The 11,619-nt window shown below is 42.4% G+C and overlaps 1 long non-coding RNA gene across 1 annotated transcript in view; it reads right to left on the minus strand.

Moving 5' to 3' along the window:
* LOC114059380 overlaps positions 1-4,187 on the minus strand; it is a 20,715-nt gene extending 16,528 nt beyond the window's left edge. Inside the window, exon 1 of the long non-coding RNA XR_003571649.1 lies at positions 4,101-4,187. This is a non-coding gene — a long non-coding RNA (uncharacterized LOC114059380). The remainder of the gene's footprint in view (positions 1-4,100) is intronic.
* Between the last annotated feature and the right edge of the window lie 7,432 nt (positions 4,188-11,619).

An 11,619-nucleotide genomic window follows, 5' to 3' on the forward strand; every position in this document is an offset into this window, starting at 1 on the left:
ATCTATTCTAATATAATATAACTGTAACTCCTACAACAACCATTAAACATTATTGAACTGTCCATAGATGTTAAGCACTCAAAGTCCATAGCCCTTGTGATAAATAAAGAGTCCTTTTAAAAGTCCTTTCAATATTTATCATATGTTTCCTTCCATCGGTGAAAGTCCGCTCTTCTTTGATCCTCCACAGTTCTCCCCCCTTTGAACTTTTCTTCTCTCTCCTCTGGCTGCCACCTTCGACCTTGGAAGTCCCTTATCTCTTTGCTGGAATTTCTCTGCAGTGGTTTCTGTCCAAGCAGTCCGTCTTTTAAACTTTTTTTTCTTCACTCTCTTACAAGACAGAAAGGAGGCTTCAGTGCCACACCTGCCCCCCCCGACCCAAGCCAGGGGAGGAGAGGGCCTTGGCCCTCTCCGGACCCACCACCTCTCTCCTACATGGCTGCCGCTCCTAATTTTAACTGCACAACGAACCTTCTCTTCCGTTTTCTTAAAGATGTAATTAGCAAGGCGTCACTGAACTTTTTGATTGGTTTTTTGTCTGGAAATCACCTGGACAAAACCATCCTCAGCCCCAGGGATGGGCTGGTGGGCAAAATCACAACAGGGCTAAAACCCATTGCTGGTTTGAGGCTCCATTTTGAAATGTTACAACTGGTTACCATGGACTTCTCTCCTAGGAGCAAAAGTACAGTTACCATTGGACAGCTTACAGTGTCGTATCTGTCCCAACCAATCATTGTTCGTACCCTGCTGCTGTTGTACCTCCTAATGTTTATTCATTTACCTTTGACCTATCCCATGTCCAAGTTTTGCATATCCCTCCTACCTTCTGGCACCTTCCCCAACCTACCCTATAAAAATCCACCATTTTGTTCAATAAACAGATCAGCCTTGGGCATAGCCCTGGTAAGATCTACAGCCCTGTTCAAGAACCCTGCTGGTCTCGTGTCTTATTCCCGGCTCATGTCAGGAGACTGGACATCTCCCTTATGAGGAAAGGCTGAGGGATCTAGGCCTGTTCAGCCTCAAGAAGAGACAAGTGAGAAGGGACCTCGTCACTGTATTATAAGTGTTGTGGTTTAGGAATGGTGTTCTCCAATTTAGTACTCCTGCAAAAACTGTGCATTGCTTCTCCTCCAACTGGAGGCACAAAGGCAAAGATCACAGGTTGAGGTAAGAATACCTTACTGGAAACAGCGATGAGATAAGAAAACAAACAGTAACAGCAACAATATTAATAACAGAAGGTGTAAGAGAAAGAAACATTTTATATGGAAAGTCCCCAGCAGTAAACAATACCAGATGGCTTCCCCCGCTGTTTTCTCAACCAGAAGGAACTTTCTTCTCCGAAGAGAGAGTCTCTTTTCCCTGCCTCTGGCAATGATTTGAGGTGGTATAGAATAACCTCTGTGTCCTAGTCATGCCCTCTCCCAGCTGTTGCAGAAATTAACCCTGTCCTGGCTGAAACCAGGGCAATAATTACCCAAAGGGAGAGTGCCAAAAGGATGCATCCAGGCTCTCCTTGGTGGTGCAGAGCAATTGCACAAGAGGCAACAGGCAGAAACTGGAGCACAGGAAGTTCCATTGAACATAACAAAGAACTTTACAGCGTGAGTGACTGAGCCCTGGAACAGATTGCCCAGGGAGGTTGTGGAGTCTCCCTCACTGGAGATACTCAGGAACTATCTGGATGAAATCCTGTGCAATGTGCAGATGACCCTGCTTGTGTAGGAAGTCTTGACCAGATGACCTACTGTGGTGCCTTCCAACTTTACCCATTCTGTGATTCTGAAGATGACCCTGCTCATTTCAGGTTTATTCAACTAAATGTCCTTTAAAGGTCACTTCCAACCAAAACCAATCTATGATTCTATGAAAACATATGACATGAGATGTGAAAGTGGGACAGCTGGGATGGTGCAGGAAATAAGACTGACTGACTTACACTGAAGAGATGTAGTAAACTCATTTGAAAACTGTAGTATAGCAGAGTATCATAGAAACATTAAGGAAGGACCTCTGAAGGTCCTTCCTCTGAAGAACCACTACTCAAGTGTAACCCCAAACACCAGATCAGGCAAGTGACTGCTAACTAAAAAAATCCCCTTACAGAAGGATTCCTGTATTTCTCAGGAAGACAAGAAAACGTTGGCTTTAAGGAAATTAATAATTTTGCCTCTCAGAACATCATTTGTAATAATGGAATAACTCTTCAGTATGAAAGAACAACCTGGATAAGAAACAAATTTCCAGTGATTTCCATAGCGTGTCACAGTTTGTCAGCTGTATTACTCTGCAGACACTAGTGTTAGCATTGGAGTTTTACAGGACTTAGACCTGATGTTCCTACATAACTGGCTTGTAATCTATGGCACAGGCAGTATCTTTCAAAGAGTGTTGCGCGTTTGCCAACCAGCTCCCCTGGGGCTGAAAATAGTTTTTCCAGGTGGATTTTTGGAGCAAAGCCAATCAAAAGTTTTAGTAATGCCTCTGCCAATTACACATTTAAGAGAATGGAAGAGAAGCTGTGGGGGCAGAAGAGATAAGAGCCACGAGGTAGAAGAACAAATGAGGGAGCCAGCGTAGCAGCCGGCCCTGTTGGGTCCAAGCATGTGCTCCCCACTCCGGGCCAAGTCTGGCCCGACCAAGGGGGGCCAGGCCCCTTCTATCCTGCAACAGAGTAGAGAAAAAACTCTAGAGAAAACCTGCTTGGACGAGATGTGTTGCAGAAGGAATTCCAGGCAGAGAGACAGTGCAGCCTCCAAGGTCAAAGCTGGCAGCTGGAGGAGAGAGAAGAGAGGCCCAAGGCGGGAGCGGGGGGGGAGGTGGTTGGGACACGGGACTCCTTCTCTCTCCCTTTTCTCTCCCTTCAGCAGGGAAAAGACTGAAAACTAAAAACCCTGCCATCTGTGGAAGATTACTGAATGAGATTGCAGCTCATGAAGGAGTCTGTGCTGAAGCAGCTGAATGCATGTGAGTGCACGAGAAGGTTGTGACTCTGTAAAAACCTAAGATGGAACAGAGTCCTGCTGGAGACTGGAGACCTGTGGCCCATGGAGAGAGAGACCTATGCTGGAGCAAGTCATCCCGGGTAGGGCTTGTGATCCCAGTGAGGGAACCATGCTGGTGCAGCTGAATTTGTGACCCTAAGGGACAGCAGAGAATGGAAGAAGTTGCCCAAAGGTGGACTCACATCAAGGACTGTCTCTCATGAGGAGGGACCCTACAAGAAACAGGGGTGGACTCAAAAGCCATTACCCCCTGTAATTGTGGTGAAGACCATGATCAGGCAAGTGACCTCTTGCAGTCCATGGAGGACCCCACAGGGCCCAGGTAATCCCCAGCCTCCAGTCTTAGCCCAGGAGGGGGTAGGCCCAGCCTTGAGGTCGACATAGGAGACAGACAGAGAGAGAGAGACAGTTCCAACTGCGATGAACCGGAGCTGTCATCCTAGAGATAACAGAAGAGGAACTTTCAAGTGCTGCGAAATTATTTAGAAGACCTGTAGTTCTGGAAATGGAAAAGAGAGTGCTTCTCCTCCTAAACTGATACAAGGGGGGAGGGGTATTTCTTTAATTACATAGCACTTTGACCTAGTTATAATTGTTGTATATATAGTTCTTTAGTTATTATTTTGCTAGTAATAAATCCTAATATTATTCTCCCCATATCAGATCTCTTTCATCTGCATAAACCCTCTCTGAACTTACTGCAATTGTGTGTGGGGGAAAGAGAAAATTGGCCCAAAGTAAACACGAGACAAAGAGTTAACAGGGACAATTTAATATCATCTTTAGCTTGATTTGGTCCCCTAGTCCCCTCCAAAAAGAGAAGTTTTATAAAAGAAGCTTTATAAATCCTTCAAACAATATCAAAAGGGAAGTAGGAAGGAAGGGGGGAGAATGGATCTTGGTTGGATAGAATCAGTACTGTGCTATGGCAAAGGAATTTTCTCCCCACAAAAGGAACAGATTACTGCAGAATACTTGCCCCTTCCTGTTGACTTGCTTCAGTATTATGAGACATCTTACAAAAAAAGGTCCATCTGATGAAAAAATCACTGTAAAAAAGAATGAAGGAATATGTGTAAGTTATAATACTTCATCAGTAGTGATTCTTCATGAATCCTTTGAAATCAAGCTCTGAGTATTCATAAATTGGATTTTGCTAGCTTATTCCTCTTTCCACAAAGGCAACTGTCAGTCACAAGTTGAGACAGCATAAAAAGTTCAAGAGAACTCACACTTGCTCCAAATTTTCTAACCTTAACTGCTTAAAATAATAATCTGTCATTACACACCTAAATAAAATTGTTTTTCAGTGGTGTTACACCTAGGGATATTGGAGACAACTAGACTTGCTGGATTCAGTCTCTGAAAATTGGTGAAATACAGGCAAACTCAGACCATGTGGATTTTGTGTATTTATTAACTGTTTTATCCAGGGTAAAAGGTTTATGAGAATGTTTGGAAAAGGTTGCCAAACTTTGATCTTAAGCAAAATCTGGTCTCATGCACCTGCAAAGGATCGCCCCTGAGCAGAACCCTGCAGCCCAACTATTTGCCTTTGCCCAGGCAAGGTGCAGCTATCCTTCAAAGCCAGTCTGGGAGCTAGTCCATGGGGCTGCAGCAGATAACCTAGTCAGAGTGAGGATTTGGGGAACTCCACTCACAAGGGGACAGAGGAAGACAAGAACCAGTGACAAGAAGCTATGTAAATTTGACAGCCCAGAAACCTGCTGCACCAAGACAGATACTGCAGTCAGAGTGGTTGTTACAGACCAAGCCCAAATAGTGGTCTTCTACAGGAAACTATTCTGACTCAAACCAAAATTTTCTTAAAACTGAGCTTTGTTTCAATATTTTTATAATAGAAAAGAAATATAATAGAGAGATGAAGCTGTTGACAGCACTGAAATTTTCCAGGATGGAGGCTCAGAGAAGGAAAAAATATGATGAGAAACTAATTTTCTGTCACAAAAGCAAGTGGACAGGGAAGGTTTCAGACATTCACTGTATTTCTTGAAGGCCTCTTTCAGTTATTGAAATACCAAACACTCAAACATTGTCATGGGAGGGTGCCAAGAAGCTGCAGGGAATGCCACTTCAGCCTGAAATTAGATAAAATACTTACGAAGTTAAAGAGAACAATTTTATTTATAAGTCTCTCTATAGTTTCCATCTCTAGCTCTTCCTTGCTTAGTTTTGGTTTTCAGAATTTAAAGAGACTATTCTCATATTTTCTACTACTCGCTGTGGTATGATTTCTTAATTTGCATGAATAAATCCTGACCCAGTATGGAGCCCATGACTGACTTAAGCAGCAGACAAGCTCACTCTGTTTATAAGAAGCTTTTTAGTTCAAACAGCTCAACTGATTGCAATGATGCCTACTAATTGCAAATATCAGAGTGCTGCCATAGGAAAGGGGTAGAGCCTGAGTATTGTGGGAACTACAGCCAGTACACCAGGCCTTGCAGTATTCCAACTCAAAAATGACAACAGATGAAATACTGCAAGGAGAAAAAAATCACTACTGAAAGGAAGTATTCCATCTTCCATGTCCAACAGAGACAACAGTCCTGGCCTCCACTGTTCAAGTCTCAAGGGCACTGGCAAATCTCCTGCAAACTACTGAATGTTGTATACAATGATTGGTTAAGGGCACTCAAATGGCTGGCTTACATTTCTAACTGGCTGTTTGCATACTCAAAATATAACTTGCATATGATGTCAGACAAGATGCATGTGCAAACTCAGCATCACCTATGTGTGTGCAGCACTTACAAAGTTACAAAGCTTTGAAGCTGCATCTCAAGGAACAGCAAGGGCTGCTGCAGGCAAGCAAGGAGCCAAGGGCAACCCTTGCATAACACACACCTTCGTCCATGGGGCCCAGTCCCACAGAGGCTGTGCACATCATGCAGGACTAGGTTTAGTGACAGGGTCCTTCAACAGTCCTAGATACAACAGGGAGCTCAGTCAGGAGCAAAAGAGATGATACCACACATAAAACTGAAAGCAAAGCTGCAACACAGGTCCAAACTCCATCCTGACAGCACGATCAAAGGCAGGACCAGAGACAAGCTATGGTATATACCTGGGATCCACCTAGGAAACACACTAACCACACTCATGTCCAAGACCCATGCCAGAGTGAGCTGGAAATAGGGACATTGCTAACTCAGCTCAGGCACAGACTGAGCCCAGGCTGAGCCCAAATGGGACTCCCACACCTTGGGACATGGAGCAAGGGACGTAATGGAGGCTCAGACAAGGCTCCCCTCAGGGCCATTAGCACATACTGGAACCCTCGGGTCCCAGGCATTAGAGCCTGCCCCTTCTTTGTGCTTATATGGAACTTCAAAAGGACATTAAATTTTGTCCTATCAACCTAAAAAAAAAAAAAAAAAAAAGGCCTGTTTTCCTGGCATTTTCCATATACCAAAAAGCTCCACCTCAAAGTCAGGTTTCTATAGCAAGAAAAGTGAGAAGAACTCAAAATATTTTTGCTGTTGTTAATCTGTGTTAGACCACAGTTCTGGCAGCTGCAGAATATGTTTTAAACAAAGGGGTATGAGGCATTAAGTAATAGTGGTATCATTTTTTCATAAACTGAAACTGTTTGGTTGAAAAAAATTCAAATGTAGATGTGTGACTGTCTTGATCTATTGTTCCACCACAGCAAAGGGCAGTCAGCCACCAAGAAGCAGATGGATTAGAACAGGAATTAATTCCTTAATGCCAAACCAGATAAATGTCTTAAACAGCAAGGTACCTCACATCCTTTATGTGGAAACACAATGCTCACAATTCATTGTCAGAACAATAAGTTCTTAACTTCTTGGATGAGAACATATAAAGGATTTTCTTAGAAAAAAAGGGCATCGGGACAAGGGAGGAGCTGCTCAGAGAAAGGCTTAAGGTTGGAGCTCAATAGTTCTGAAGTGTGTCTTGAGGACAGACTAGGTTTCATCCGCACACTTGGCCTCCTGAGATATATGTTTATTCATTTTATTGTCTAGAGAGGAGCTATGCTTTTAATCTTGCTTTGTTGCCTGTATAGGCAATTTTGTTTAATTGGTATTGTGTTTTTGATAACTGTGCTGCTTTGGGGAGTAGTCTTAGTTTTATGCACATAATTTTCAGCACCTTCTGCAGTTACCGAGTACACACAACCTTTCTCTTTATTCCTCTTTCCGCAGTTTTCTTTCTTCACATACTTGTGTAGTTACATGACAGCTACACCATTTTTATCCCTTTTTTTTTAGCTCCAAGCAAAGTATCTTTTGTCCAAACAAAGTATTGATGAGGAGTGCGTGTTTGGGGGGTGGTGTTTGTTTGTTTATTTGTTTGTGGGTTTGGGTTTTTTTTTGTTTTTTTGTTTGGGGTCTGGGTTTTTTGTCCTGCATTTTGAGTGTTTTCACATAAGGTTATTTCAGAGGGTCAACCTGCAGCTTGATATCCCATGGAGCTGATAGTAAAAATAAACATTTAATTACTTCTGATTTTGCTGCCCCTGCATGTTTCCTTATCTAAATTATTCAAACACAGAAGATAGCATTATCAAGTGTTAATTATTGGAAGAGCAGTACAGGGACCATCAGGCTGACTTGAAGAGCCAAACAGTCATTTGCATACACAAATAACTTTGAATGACAGATATATATTTCTATTCTTGACTTAATGGTCATGTTTGAACTATGGTTTGTTTTTAACATGCACATCTTAGCACGTATAAGAAAAGAAGCTTGCAATCTTAAGAGAACAAAATTTTCTTATTAAATCTTCATTGCAAGACAATGTTGTCAAACTGTAAATGTTCTCCCTATCACCTATTTCAAGGAAATAATTTAATCTGTCTAATTTCTAAAACACAAACTAGGAGACAGGCTCCCAGTGCCCTATTTGTGTTCTCTGGCTCCCCCCCTCCATGCATACTACAGATCTTCAGTTGTAAACAGATGATATCCTCTCCAGTGTCAGTACATATTTATTCTGTTTTCTTTTGAGGTATCTAAATGCATTCTTAATCCCAAACTCCTTATCTATCAATAACAAGGGAATCTAGGTTCATCTCTTCCAGCTTGCTTACATCCTTGAATAAAATTTACACATTATTGTACACTACAACATGGCATTTATTAAAATTGAGTAAATTGATTAAACATATTGATCATCCCTCCAGGTCTAATCAAATACCCCCTCTTCAAAATTCATGGTTTTATGACTCAGCTTCAAGTCTAAGCAAACACACACAACACGGAGTTTCTGAATTCTTTGTGTCCTGCAGCTAATGGAAGCTCAAGTGTTATCTGCTATGCTTAAAATCGTGAATAAATTTCCACAGCTCAACCTCCTCTCACTAAGTTTGCATAATTACTTTTCCAATAAGTCACTCTAAAACACTGCTAAAGAAAACTGTATTACGTTGTTATTTATGGACGTCATAAGTACATGAGGCTTTGCTGTAGACAGAGAAGGTAAATACAATAAGCTTTTCCCTTCAATTTAAGGATAAACCTTGCATAATGCAGTCTCCCTAATAAAAGGGCAGATGTCGTGGTTTTGTTCTGGGTCAATTTGCTCTCACACCCCCCACAGAATTACTGTAAGTCGAGAGAAGGTTTATGCAGACAAAAGAGACCTGAATTTGCGAAAATAATATTAACATTTATTACTAACAAGCTAAAACTAAAGAACTATATCTACAACAATTCTACTTAAGTAAAAGTACTATGTATTTACAGAAATATTTCTTCCCCCTTTATATCAGTCTAAGGAGGAGAAGCAGTTTTTTTCTCCATTCTCGGAGCTCCAGGTCTTTTCAATAACTCTGCAGCACTCTCATTGCAGCTGGAACTCTTTCTCTCTTGCTCTGTGCTAGCCTCCAGGGCTGGGCCTACCCCCCTCCTGGGCTAAGACCGGAGGCTGGGGGTTACCCAGGCCCTGAAGGTTTTTTCTTCCATAGTCTTGCAAGGGGACACTTGCCTACCATGGATGTTCTTCCACAGGGTTACAGGGGATAATGGCTTATGAGTCCATCTCTGTTTTCTGTAGAGTTCCCTCCCCACGGGAGAACAGTCCTTGATAGACCTCTCCGACATGGGTCTAGCATGGATCCCACACATGGATCCCAACGTCCCTACCTGAGCCGTTTTTTACTCCAGCGTAGGTTCCCTCAGGGTCACAAATCACTAGAACCAGCAGCATGGATCTCTCACTGAGATCCCAAGCTTACCCGAGCCATTCTGCTCCAGTGTAAGCCTCATCTCTCTCAGGCTCATAAATCTTCAGCAGGACTCTGCCTCATTCCAGTCCTTCTCATGAAGTCTCGGCTTCCTTGTACATCCACAAGCTCCTTTGTGAGCCGCATGAGGGTCTCATCACCCCAACAAACTTCTACAGGTGGTAGGGATTTATTTTTCAGTCTTTTCCCCGCTGAAGGGAAAGAGCAAAAGGGGGGAGAAACAGCTCTCCCCCTTCGGACTTTTCTTCTCTCTCCTCCAGTTGCCAGCTTTGACCTTGGAGGTCCCTTATCTTTCTGCCAGAATTCTTCTCCAGCGGTTTCTGTCCAAACAGTCAGTCCTCTAAAGTTTTTTTTTCTTTACTCTCTTACATGAGAGAAAGGGGGCTTCAGTGCCATACCTGCCCCCGGCCCAGGCTGGGGGAGGAGGGGGCCTGGCCCTCCTCGGGCCTCGCCGCCTCTTCTACATGGCTGCTGCTCCTAATTTCAACTGCGCAACCAGCCTTCTCTTCCGTTTTCTTAAATATGTAATTAGCAAAGGCGTCACTAAGAGTTTTGATTGGCTTTTTGTCCGGAAATCCACCTGGACAAAACCATCCTCAGCACCAGGGGCTGGCTGGCTAGCTGGGCAAAACCACGACAGCAGAGCAAAAAAAGTACAGGATTTAATGATAATGTGTTTCTTTACAAGACAGACAGATTTTCACAAGTGTTTTTGATGGAACAGCATGGTGTTTTACAAGGCAGGAAGTCCCAACCGTAAGAAAGGTATGAGTGAAGCAGTTAGGAGCTCATAAAAGGTCTGATGCAAAGCTATGTGAAGTAAAGAGAAATAGTGCCATGGGTTGACCGGGTACTATAATGTGCTCAAAAAAGCAAATAAAGGAAAGTGAAGAGGAAGCAGGAGACCTTGTGGTCATCCAGCCATGTCTATGTGGAAAAACAGATTCTTTGGACAGCAAAAATTAAACTGCTGTATTAGGTCTTGGAAACTGAAATATAGCATGGGAGATCTTGATGTCATCTGCATTCTCCAAAACTGTAGAAAAAAGTCCCCACAATTACCTTTTGTGGTAGTGCCAGTGCACACTGCTGTGTGTCCTGAGCCCCTCATATCACTTGTCTCTGCTGTCTTCAACATGTTGGTTTTATTGTTGAACTGGATGTCACGGGAAGACTCTGTATACTTTCCAAAAGGGTTTAAAACATTGTAAAATATGTTCAGTCACCTTTCTCTTCCAAAAGACAAAAGTATTATTCTCATGTTATGGCACGGAAATGAAGACACAGCCATGAAACATGAAAAGAAAGTTAAGCACTGACAGTTACACCTCGAGATCAAGAGCCTGTAGAGAGTGGGCCTGTAACTTGTCCAGGACCACCCTCAGGAACTGGGATTTTCTGCAGAGACCTTCCTGAAACCAGAGCAGGTCTCAGGTGGTGACTCAAAGCTGAAATTATCCATCAGCCTTTAAACCAAGATGAGAGCAAAAGCCGGGAGCAAACCCACACAAAATCTGCACTTTTACTGCTTATTTCATTTATCTTTATTTGCATGATACAAGAAGTGTGTGCAGAGCTGCTTGGTATGCCTTGACAGTGGGAGACATGGTAGTGAAGGATCCATCAATGGTGTTGGAGGACTTTGCGACAGCATTAGCAAAGAGATTGGAAAAATAATGAAATATGCAGCACTGATTAGCTGATGATCTGCTGCTGAATCCTTGTTTAAAATGCTGGTCCACCTTTCAAATGCTTCCCTCGTGTGCTGCATTCCATTTTGCTTAATAAATTAGAAGTGTTTCAAGATACTGCTCAAGTGCTTTTTCTCAGCAAGCTAAATGCATTTTACTGGTGATTGAGAAAGCCTATTCTAGTCTCTGGCAGGAAGTGACCAGGACTGTTAGGTCAGACTGGATAGAAAAGAATGACAGTCTCCTCATATTCAATCAGCCCCCAATTACAGTTTATCAGCAAGAGAGCATATCAGAAATGAGTTTCGTTACAATTGGAACTCTACACATACACCAATATGAGACCTGTGTTCCAAATCTAATAAATAGCCCTTGGTATTTAGTTCCCTTGGAACAGTTTATCTGTCTGATCTGTCTGCTTCTTTTTACCATAATAGGTTTCTTTAAATGAGAAACAAGTATCAAAATATCCAGACAATGAGAAATACTTTGATTGTTTGTTTAAGTTTCAAGCAAAAAGTGAAGCTTTATTCTTATAGCTTTATTCAAGAATTTACCTAACTTTTTGCGCTTTACAGATCAATTTATTTTATGATGCATCTGTCATATTTTGAAAGCTAAACCCTCCAGACTTCACTAAAACTCATTGCAGTCTATACAACTTCCTTATGAGGAGAAG

This window comes from Empidonax traillii, unplaced genomic scaffold (assembly GCF_003031625.1).
Source record: "Empidonax traillii isolate 1590-97213 ecotype Southwest subspecies unplaced genomic scaffold, ASM303162v1 scaffold220:size741200, whole genome shotgun sequence".
Lineage (NCBI taxonomy): Eukaryota > Metazoa > Chordata > Aves > Passeriformes > Tyrannidae > Empidonax > Empidonax traillii.